The sequence below is a fragment of the Lolium perenne genome, chromosome 5 (assembly GCF_019359855.2).
Source record: "Lolium perenne isolate Kyuss_39 chromosome 5, Kyuss_2.0, whole genome shotgun sequence".
NCBI classification, from domain to species: Eukaryota; Viridiplantae; Streptophyta; class Magnoliopsida; order Poales; family Poaceae; genus Lolium; species Lolium perenne.
The window spans coordinates 214,053,207-214,064,813 of NC_067248.2; the positions used below are offsets into that span (position 1 = coordinate 214,053,207).

Sequence of the window (11,607 nt, forward strand, 5' to 3'; positions counted from 1 at the left end):
AGTGCAGCGGCGACTGAACCGCGACACCCGAAGTGGATTCCACCGGCTGAGGGTTGTGCCAAGCTCAATGTTGATGCAGCCCTAGCAAAGACACGCCCAGGAGGGGCTGTGGGAGTGGTCTGCCGCAGCGCAGATGGCTTATACCTGGGGGCCTCGAGTCTGACCGTTGAAGGGATTACCAACCCGTCGGTGTTGGAATCCATGGTGTGCCGTGAAGCTCTTGCTCTGGCCCAGGATCTGAATCTAGGGAGGATCACGGTGGCATCCGACTGTTTGGCGGTGGTGCAAGATTTATCACGACCGTTCACAGGGATCTACAGTGCAGTGCTACATGAAATAAAGGAGACCTCGACACTCTTTGAGAGGGTGTCTTTTCGACATGAAAATAGAGCTTCAAACTCTGAAGCGCATAGACTAGCTCACTCTGCTACGGCGAGCAATGTGGGACGTCAGATGTGGTTACTAGAGCCTCCTGATGGTCTTTGTATCAATAACTCTGTTATGAATGAATAAAGAGCTATGTGTTACCTCAAAAAAAAAAAATCCTACTGCAGGTTCGCTGACCACAATCTCGAACGGTGGCGCCTCATCCAGACGTCGTCTCCAGCATCGGCGTCCACCGCAAAGTGTCCCTGGAAGATCGTGTATCTCTCATGGCATAGGGAGAACCCTCTAGGTACCGCCGCCATGCCCAACTTCTGGCCTCCTCCCCCCGCGCACGTTAACTAACAAGTCCCCTTCATGACAGCAACAAATCCAGGCAACGGCCACCCCTCGGGCTACCTCTCCATCCCAAATTACGCCACTACTATCTGCGAGGCGACGAGGCGTGACATCGGATTTTTGTGCTGGTAAGGCGGATGATGTGCAATTCGGTGCACAACACACAGTGTTTGTGTTGGGTACTCAAGATCCTGGAAAGATCCATGGAGGGGTCATTGCGGATGACCTGGGAGCGAATCGGCCAGCCGGCAGGGTCTTCTTCAGTACTAACACCGCAAACCAGCCGGACCAGTTGCAGGCGCAGTAGCCTGTGCAGCTCGAGGAGTACGGGGGCAACCTCCACATGATCTGCGACTACTTCAAGGTCCATGCCTGATGCCTCCCTTATAATTTAGATTCGCTTCTGTTCTTTGGACGCAAAGGATATATTCATGGGAGGTTGCTTACAGATTGCACAATGCATCTAATGTTGTTCAGTTGAAACCGATCCCCAATTTAGTGCAGAACGGCTGTATGGGTGACTTATATATGAACTCTGAAAAATACATATTATGCAGTCAATCTAAGTTATTAGATGCAACATGTTGTTTCAATGGCTGATGTAGAAATTCGTTCATAATTATTCTTGTTCACTGGGAAGCTACTTTTTTTTTTTGCGAAACACTGGGAAGCTACTTAATGTAATTTTTTAGTAAATTATAGCGTGTGAAGATACATGTCTGACATTACTATTGCATTTGGCAAGCACTTGGACTATTTGTTTCATTTTGCAGGTCAGGATCAATATGATGCCGGGAAGGTAAACACTTATCCACTTCATCTCTTAGTGCTTCGACCATTGTACATTGTTCTACACTATTGTTGATTGATTGGATCTAAAACCTTCCCTGTTCTTGGTAGTACCCTGCTTTACTTCTAAATTTGGACAAAATGCATTTGTGTATGTGTACCAAGGAAAAAAATAGCGCGCTATAGCGTCGGCCGAAAAATATAGCGCGCTAATAGCGCCCTATAGCACGCTATAGCGCCGAAATGATGCAGCGTGGCATGTCCAGAAACGCTATAGCGTGCTATTAGCGCCGAAATAGCGCGCTATTTTTTCCATGATGTGTACTCGTGGCTCATGCTAACATTTGTGTATGTTACATTTATAATTGAAAATCCTTCTGCTTTATATTTGTTAGACAGTCTACCTGTTTTGATCAATTTTTTTGTTACACAGGTAGTCAAGCAGGAAGGTGAGAGCATTCTCTATCCATGCAGTTTATAGTAAGGAGATACAAAACAAAAATATATGACTTTTCTGGAATGCTTAGACTATTTGAGGTAAATTGTAATGATATAAAAATATCTAAGAAATTTTCTACATGTATCATTGATTTGCACAGTTTGATATCATAAAGTGCAGTTAGCTCTAATAATGAGTGTCTCTCTTATTGACTACCGGGTCCTGGGTTTTATGCGAAATTTATCCAGTGCTTCACATCGTTATTCAACTCTTCAAGGTTCGTCGTTGTTCGGTAGTTTGTGTCTTCTCTACTTCCTGCGAATGTGAGCATGTGAGGTATACTTCTATTTTTTTCTAGAAGTTGGTCTGGTTCCTGTGCTAGGCATTCGTGCAATTTTCATGCCTGCCATTTTGTGGTGTTCGCAGTGATGGGCGAGAAATACACAGTTTTACACTGGACAGGTTGGCCGTTTCCTTAGCTGTACTTCAGTCGATGGCTTGTATATTGCTTACATTGTTGCTTCTTCACTTGTGTGTTTATATGTTAATTTAACGTAACTTCGTGCCGCTCTGTGGTTTGTCCAAATACTCTCAATGAGGTACGCTGCCTCTGTATGGTTTGTCCACTTTGTTTTGTTTATCTCATGCACCATCCTTTTCTATTTGTCCATGTATTATTGCAGGTGGCTGATAATATGGACTAAAGTCCCGTCCGCGGGTTAAATCTGATGGTGATCTCTGTGATATACAAAGAGTTGATAAGGTATGCGCTCTCTCGAAAATTAATCATACTATACAAATTTTATAGCTAGCTACCTCATGGTGGTAGATGGTTGGGAACACTAAAGTTTGGAGCAAGTCTGTCAAATTAATAGCCTTTTTCGAGAAAACGCAAAGGACCTTTGCGTTTCATTTCATTGAAAAGATAGGAAATCGTTTACATCCTCCTAGGAGACAGTTTACAGGTTGGGAAACCAGAAAAATCAGTGTACATCCCAACTGGGAGGAAGGACAACACGTAAACCCTGGGCACCTGCCCTAGCCCAGATGCATAGCTCCTCCTTGATGTTCTGCAGCAGTAGTGGCATGGAGGGCTGGGCTCCTTCGAAGACGCTGGCGTTTCTGTGCTTCCAAACCATCCACGGGATGAGCAGGGCCGTCGATGCCAGGCCCTTGCGAAGTGGCATTGGCGTTTCCTGACGAGCCCGGCGCCACCAATCCATCAGGGTGGGTTCATGTTCTGGAGCCCTGGTGGTCATCCTGAGCCAAGCAAGCACCTCGTGCCAAACCTGCCGGGCGAAGGGGCAGTGGAGCATGAGGTGTTGCATGGATTCGGGTGCCTGGTCGCAGAGGAGGCATCGAGGATGATGGGGCAGACCGTGTCGTGCCAGGCGCTCCGCAGTCCAACATCTGTCGAGGTTAGCAAGCCAGTGGAAGAACTTGACCTTCGGCGGCGCCCATGTCTTCCAAACTAACTTCCAGGAGCAACAAGATGTGGATCCGTGAAAGGTTGCTAGGTAGCATGAGTTGGCTGTGTAGGTGCCAGAGGCGTTCCACTTCCAGAGGAGCTGGTCCGGCATGGCGCTGAGTGTGGTGCCTTGGATCGCTTGCCAGATAAGCAGGTACTGCCCAATCTCGTGGATGCCGAGCAGCCCTTGGATGTCCCTGGCCCAGCAGTTCTCGAGCAGGCCGTCGGCCACTGTCCTGGTTTTGCGACGTCGCTTGGGGACGCAAGCATAGAGGTGCGGTGCAAGCTCTTTGACAGCCTTGCCAGATATCCATCGGTCCTCCCAGAACAAAGCGCGCTGCCCGTTTCCAACGCACATGGTGGTGGAGGCGAAGAACAGCGCGTGCTCGTCCGCGGAGAATTGCAGGTCGAGGTCACTCCAGGCGCGGCTGTCATCGGTACGAGAGAGCCAAAGCCAGCGCAGCCGCAGGGCGAGTCCAGCGCGCTCAATGTCTTGCACGCCGAGACCCCCGTAGGAGATGGGACGGCATACTCGCTTCCAATTGACGTGGCAATGTCCTCCGTTAGCGGCAGCTCGCCCGGCCCAGAGGAAGCCACGCTTGATCTTTTCGATCATCTTCAGTGTTTTCTTTGGCGGGGCGTAGGCGAGCAGTTGATGGATGGGGATGGCGCTCAGGACGTCCCTAACCATGGCCAGGCGTCCAGGCTTGCTCATGAGCCCAGCCTTCCAGGTCGGGAGGCGACTGGCGATGCTGTCGACGATTGGCTGTAATTGGGCAGCAGTGGGTCTTCTCAGCGTCAAAGGGATGCCGAGGTAGGTGATTGGCAGCTCCACGATCGGGCAGCCGAGCTGCACAAGCAGAGGCGCGACGTCATCGTGATTGCATCGCAGCAGGCTTGCAGTGCTCTTGGTGAAGTTGACGTTGAGGCCCGACACGCGACCAAATAGATGCAGGATTTCCTTGACAGCTTCGATGTCGCCGGGTATGGGGTGGCAGAATAGCACGACATCATCGGCGTAGAGGGAGATGGGGGGTATCGTCTTCCTCGGGTGCAGCTGCTGCATAATCCCCAGCTCGGTGGCGCGCTTGAACAGGCTGCCGAGGACGTCGACAGCGAGGACGAACAACTGCGGGGACAAGGGGTCGCCCTGCCTTAGCCCACGCCGGTGCCAGACCGGTGGCCCAGGCTCGCCATTGAGAAGCACTCGTGTGCTCGCAGATGACAGTAGGATAGACAACCATTCCAGGAACCTGTCACCGAAGCCGTAGTGCCTGAGGGCCTCGAAGAGGAACGACCAGGAGAGGGAGTCGAATGCCTTTGCTAGGTCAAGCTTCAGCAGGATCCGTGGCGCGCCCAAATGGTGCAGGAGCTTGGCAGATTGCCTTACGAGCACAAAATTGTCGTGCAGACTACGGCCGGTGATGAATGCATTCTGGTTGTTGCTGACGAGGCTGTCGAGCCTGGGCGCCAACCGGAGAGATAGGACCTTGGCGAAGATTTTCGCCACTAAGTGGATCAGGCTGATGGGACGATAGTCCGACAGTCGACAAGCATCGGCGCGTTTGGGCAGCAAGGTAAGTAGCGCCTGGTTCAGCCTGCTGAAGCCACGGCCTCGCAGTTCGAATAGCTGCTGGAAGACTGCAATGAGGTCGTCTTTGATTGTGGCCCAGCAGGCGCGCACGAACTCTGCCGTAAATCCATCTGGGCCGGGCGCCTTCCGCGCGGGCAGCCTTTTCACCGCATTCCAGACCTCGTCGGCGCTAAAGGGCAAGTCCAGCTCTTGCAGGTCATGGGCTTCGATGAGAGTGGAGAAGTCAAGGGTGTGTTCCCTAGCGACAGCAGTGCCCAGGAGCGCATCAAAGTGCAAGAAAGTGGCCTCGGCCATCTCATCATGCTCAGTTAGCACTTGGTTGTCCGTGGTGATGCTGAAAATTCTGTTCTTTTGCTTCCTATAGGTGCACTGGCGGTGGTAGAATGACGTGTTGGCGTCCCCGTCTTTCATGTTGGCAATGCGAGCACGCTGGCGAGCAATGGTGCGGTCAAGGGAGGCGAGGCCGAGATATGAGACCTTGAGCTGCTTGTGCAGCTGGCGTTCCTGGTCCGTCAAGACACGGTCTTCCTGCGCCTTGTCGAAGCGCGAGATGAGCTCGCGTGAGAGCGCCATCTTGCTCCTGACGTTGCCAACGGAGCGTGAACTCCAGCTGGTAAGCGCGCGGGCAGTTGCTTGTAGGCGTAACAGCATCCGCTGGAAGGGGTCCGCGTCCCAGGCAGAATTCCAAGCTGCCGTGACCGTATCCTGGAAGCCTTCCAACCGAAAGCCAGTAGTCCTCGAAATGGAAGCGCCTATGCGTCGTCGGCAATTGGCAGCAGTCCAACAACAGTGGGCTATGGTCGGAGATGACGGAAGCCAGGCAGCGAAGGTGACATTCCCCGTGAGCTTCCTCCCAGTCGGTGGTGCAGAGGACACGATCAAGACGAACTAAGTTGGGCGGGGATTGCTCATTAGACCATGTGTATCGACGTCCGTTTAGGTAAACTTCTTTGAGCGAAAGGTCATTAAGGAGTCGCCGGAATTTGCCCATCATACATCTGTCAAGGTTCGTGTTGTTCTTGTCGGCGGCTTGGTAGATGAGATTGAAATCTCCACATAGCATCCAGGGGCCCTGGCAATCCGCTCTGATGTCATGCAGTTCTTGCAAGAAGCTGATCTTTGTCTTCGTTATCTTGCGGCCCGTAGACTACCGTTAGCCACCATGGCGTGTTTGGTCCCATAGCTACTTTGGCGGTGATCGCATTTGTGGTGAACATTGGGTCGGTGATGGATACGACCCTGCTCTTCCAAGCGAGGAGGATGCCTCCCCGAGTACCTATGGCAGGGAGGTAGGTGTAGTCGTCAAAGTCTGGGCCGAGGGTCTCGAGGACAACGGACGAGTAGATCAAAGCTTCTTTGTTTCTTGCAGGAAAACAATGGATCCTCCAGCAGTATCAATCAACGACTTGACAGCGAGACGTCGAGCGCGGGCATTAAGACCTCTAACGTTCGAGATTACAACTCTTAGGCCGTGATCCATAAAGGAGGAGATCGACGGTCGGGCGAGCGGGTGCACTGGCTCATGTCTTGCAGGCAACATCGACGCTAGCCATAGTCGCCGGGGCGACAGCAGCAGGTATCTGCCTATCAACCAGCGCAGCGATGGCGGTGAGGACGGCGAGGGAGATCGGCGCGGCGAAGACGCGGTCGTAAGCGGCCATCTCGGCGGCAGTGATGACTTGGTCGACCTCGATGATCCCCAATGTACGAAGGACCTGGACCTGGGCTCTGCGTTGCACCGTCGGAGGCGCGCCGGCAGGGGTTTTCGTGGCTGATCGCCCACGCCGTGGAGTGAAGTTCAGCGGATGTGGACGTGTTCTTCTTCCCGGAGGTGGCAGCGCCGCGTCCAGGTCCTTGGTGGCTGCTTTGAGGAAGTCACCAAGGGTGCAAGGCTGAGGGATGGTCTGACGGCTCCTCCGGCGTAGCGTGATCGGCGGCGATGCGAATCGTCCTAGTGCAAAGCGTAGGGTATCGTCAGCAGTAGCAGATTGAGGCGTTGGCGTGTTAGCCTGTTGAGTGCTGGGATCAGGCAAAGTGGACTGGGCCGTGGGCCGCTGCAAGATGCGGACTGGATGCTATGGATGGGCCTCTTGGGGTGGGTTGGGCTGGACGGGCCCAAGGTCGACCGTCAAACTCACGTGGCTAGGAGCAGGAGACTGGGTGGCCAACGGCTCATCCTCGCCCTCGTCCTGGTCGGCAGAAGGATCCAAATCGTGCGCAGGCGCAGCAGCGGTGGAAGCTTTGCTTTGCCCCGACAGGGGATCTGCATCGACGGTCGGGCCTGCCAGTTGGCTGTCTGGTACCTCGCTGCCAGGGGAGTGAGGATCCCTAGGCGAACAGCTGCTGGGCACGTCAGGCTGGAGCTCTGCAGAGTTGTCTTGTAGCGCAGAAGACGACGCCGAAAAAGGAGAAGTGGGCGACTCGGTCTCATGCAGGACCTGATGGTCTCCACTGCATGGCGTGTCAGGCAGCGTAGAACCGGTGGTGGCGGGGTCCATCGTTGGCGTGGTTGGGGGAGGAGCGAATGGGAGCCCGCCAGCTGGCTCATTGGGACCGTCCAAGTGCCTGGGATCCGGAGCCACGTCGCTGGCTGTTGCTGCGACAGTGGTGGGCTCCAGCTGCTGGCCCTTTTTGCGCCAAAAGTGCTTCCTTCATTGGGCATGGGCGCGGTGGTGATGACGTTGCCGGCGAGGACCACGGTGGACTGGCCATGGCTCCATGGAGCGATCACCGGTGGCGGCGCGGTGGTGGCGCGGCGGCGCGGTAGGCCTCAGCGGGTCCGGCCATTGGCGATCAACAGCAACTCCGTCGGCGCGTCGCCGCGCGCCATCGATGGCCCAGGTTGGCGTGTCCAGGGCCATACCGTCGGCACGTCCGGCAGGTGGGTCATCGTTGCAGTCCTGGCAGCGGCGCTTGCGACATCGCCGGCGAGGGCCTCGCCGCCCAGCATGGTCGGCGCCGCCGGCATCGTTGCCGTTGCCGGTGCCATCGTTGTCCCCTGGCGCAGCGGCGGCGGTGGTTGGAGCATGGTCGATGGGCTCAGTGTGCATGATGTCGATCGACACAGGGTATGTGAGCGTCCTTATGGTTGGCGGGTCGGAGGCGGTGCGCGCCGGGATGATCTCGACGATCTCAAGGACAGCGCGTGGGCGAATGGCGGCGGCGTCGTTGGTGCGAGCTGTGAGCCGAAAGGTGGCCATGTCTGCCCTGGAACGTGTGTCGGGGTGAATGCGCTCGACCCAGGATCCATGCCCGAGAAGGGACTCCACCGTGGACACCTGCCAGGCTTGCGCAGGGATGCCGCGGAGCTCAAGCTCGACACGCTTCTCCAACCTGGCGCTGCCAGCGTGGGCAAGTTTGCACCATGGACGAACACTGAGGGAGAAGCTCGCGTCGCCGATGAAGTGGTCACCCGAAAGCCTGTCCTTGAGCTCTTGCGTGGCAAAGATGATGAGGAGGTCCTCAGGCCGGTGTAGATGGACGGTGAAGTCGCCGGGCCGGAGGTTGAAGCTGGCGTGGAGGACGCGTTCGACTTGCGCTGCGGAGACGGCCGGCCTCGTTCCGGTGACGGAGGCGACCATGGCGCGCCGCAAGACCTGCTCAGCCTCGTCCATGTCCGTGCTGCGGGAGACGATGACGCGCACCGGACTCGAAGAATCAACGGTGCGTGTCGTCCGCGGCGCAGCGGGAGCGTGCACTGGACCCAGGGGATCGACGGTGCGCGCCGCCGCTGCAGCAGGGGCACGGTGCGGGGGAGGGGGTGGCGGCGGTGGCGGCGGCGCAGCCGCGTCGGGGGCGCGCGGGGGAGGCGGTGGCGGGGGGTTGCGGCCGCGGCGCGGCGGCGTTGGGGAGGCGCATCGTCCTGGAGTCGTTGGCGGGCGCGAGCGTGGTCGTAGGCGCGCTGCTCCGGCGTGCAGTCCCTGCTGCCGTGGCCAGAGAGGAGGCAACGACGGCACCGGACCTCATTGGTGCGGTCGCGGACGGCATGTCCGGGCTCGAGGCACCTGAAACAGAGGCCTCCCTCCATCTCAGGGGACGGGCTGCGGCGGCGCTGCGGGTGTGCTCTGGCTCCTTGGGGACGGCGGCGTTGGTGGTGCCGGCGCCGTGGGTGCTGCCAGCCATCGGCGTCAGACCGGCGCGTCTCCTCTACACGGGTGCGGTGGATCTCGGAGCGCGGGCCTATGCGGGTGGCTGCCGGCGCGCGACGGGCTGCGGGAGGGGCATCCGCCGGCGGGGGAGGGGGCGGGGGCGACGCAGGCGCGGCGCGAGGCAGAGAGCGAGCTACCTCGCTGTAGCTGCGCGAGCTGCTGCCGGAGAAGCCATCGTCGGACATCCAGCGGTCGTGGCGGCGGGGGTCGCGGCTGTCGCAGCTGCCGCCGGACGACATGACGCCGGGGAGGGGCTTGGGCTTGGGCTAGGGGTTGGGGAGGGGAGGGTGGAGGGCTACCGGACGGGGCTCGTCGGCGGCGGAGGGGCTACAGGTGGGGAGGCGGAGCTACCGGAGGAGCGGGTGCGGGAGCCATCTCTTTTCGGTGTCACAATTTTGGATGCACAATACCGTGGCATCTCTTCTTCAGTTCGTTACTGACAGTACTAGGATCCATATTGATCCGTTGGTTGGTTGATTGATTTTACAGGTCCACAGTACTAGGATCAAATTAATAGCCTCACTATTATTTTTTACAGGTATTCTTTTTCACATAATGAAGTGCTCTAGGTTCCCTGAGATTTTATTCCGAGGTGCATTTGCCACCTGCTCAATGTACTTAACTATGCATCAAGCTGGATTTCAAAATTTTGACTCCAGAATTGAATTTCAAAGTCAACGGAAAAATGAGTGTGGTATGCTTCTTTGGTTTCATTGGAATGTGGAGGCGTGGATGGTCCATATCCACTTTACTCATGCAGTTGGTTGTATTACTGAAGTTACTTTGTGGACCAAGTAGAATATGAAGTATTCAATTTGTACATGATGTAAGTCTAATCCTTGCCAAGGTATCTTCTATCTCTAAATAGGAATCCCCCACTACCTTATTTCTCTTAACATGCAGGCTACCCATATCAGCATATCTCTAATTGGTCCACGTCTTATAGCTGATGCCATGTCATCTTCTGACGCCATTAAAAAAAATTGGGCGCGCCGTTCAGTCCGTGTCTGTTCGTTTCATATTCCCCACATGGAGGAGTTATCACCAAACGCAGCCACGCTCTACTCTCTCAAATTACTTTCCCAATTATTAATTTCCATCCCCCTATTCATCTTCTACACCACCAGATCCCGTTTCTCTGGTGCGGAAGAAACTGATGATGTTCCCATCTCCTTCATCTTCCACGTCTAAGAGCTGCAGCACTAATTAATGGAGGTGGCTCTCCAATATAAATTCTGCAGTTGCTCCGTTTCCATCCTCCCCACACCTCCTGCTCGCCTCTTGCTCAAGAGCTGCTCAGTATCCGTCCTCCGCTATTCGAGATTTTACAGATTCAGCAGATTTCTCTCTTTGGGAAACCACCGCTTTGAATAGACGAAATTGAAGTTCTGTCATCTCTCCCCACGGCAGATGGGTGTTTGGTCCTCTGTTTGGTTCAGCTAAGTATCAAGGGAAATGGGATAGCACCCTGCAAGGCTCCAAAACGGTACCAGCTTACAGATGTGTTTCGCACTTTTCTTTCTTCTGTATGTTGTGCGATCCAATATTTAGTTTCTCCTTTCTTTCTGTGTTGTGACTCATTCATGTCATATGATTACTGATCGTCCTTCTGCACTGTAGGTATTTGACAAATGCCGCTTACAAATCTAATCGAAGTTGTTTTTTTATATCAGGCAATTTTATCTTTCACATGTCATAATTTTTCTTGAATTGAAGATTTATCAGTGTTCCCTGACATTAGCTCCTTTGTTGTCCCCTTACAGGAATCCTCAGTTCTGTCATAGTTTGGCTGCTTAACCCTTTCCAAGTTCTTATTGACTATCTTACGTGTAACGATGTCAAGTTTCTTATTAAGAACCATACATGATGTGTCCCGGCCTGCATTTCAGAAACTATTTGCAGAAACTACTTTAGTGGTCTGAATCTGTGTAATTCTGCTTTATTCCGGGACAGGAGAAATTTACTGTTACATGCAAACTGGTTGCATTTAATTCATCTACTATTGTATCAAATAAAATTTCAAGTATTTTTCAGTCTCTCAGGGTGATGTGTATTGTATTAATGGAAGGTAAACTACATTGTGTTGTTCTTGCCTTTGTAGAAGAGATTTTTTTTTTTTAGATGTGTAGAAGAGATTGTTGAATATACCAATTGCATGGAGCTTGATACCTTATAAGAACAAAATCATACTAGCAGTTTATGTGTATTACTTTAAAATAGCACTGATGCTTTATTCTCACTGGCTGACTACTGTAAACGCTTATTTGTAAGTTAAACAGTATACCCAACACACTTTCTATTTAGCATAGTAGTCTATTACAAATAGATTGTGTTTGACACATTTCCTGCCGACTTTTCAATTGACTATGCTTTAACCAAATAGTTTATTCAAAATAATTTATATTATTTGGATTAATTTCCGCAGCAATCGCGCGGGGTGTTATCT

General features: G+C 53.7%; 1 long non-coding RNA gene across 4 annotated transcripts; it reads left to right on the forward strand.

Annotated features, from left to right (window-relative positions):
* Positions 1–570: 570 nt before the first annotated feature.
* Positions 571–11,229, forward strand: LOC127304075 (uncharacterized). 4 transcript variants are annotated; one of them, XR_011745491.1, is made up of 5 exons: positions 571–676; positions 749–2,287; positions 2,378–2,714; positions 9,700–10,647; positions 10,782–11,229. It is a non-coding gene; the product is annotated as an uncharacterized lncRNA (long non-coding RNA). The 4 variants fall into 4 exon arrangements; XR_011745492.1 differs by having other exon boundaries at positions 9,700–9,987; positions 10,065–11,229; XR_011745493.1 differs by having other exon boundaries at positions 749–2,049; positions 2,200–2,287; positions 9,700–11,229.
* Positions 11,230–11,607: the final 378 nt, after the last annotated feature.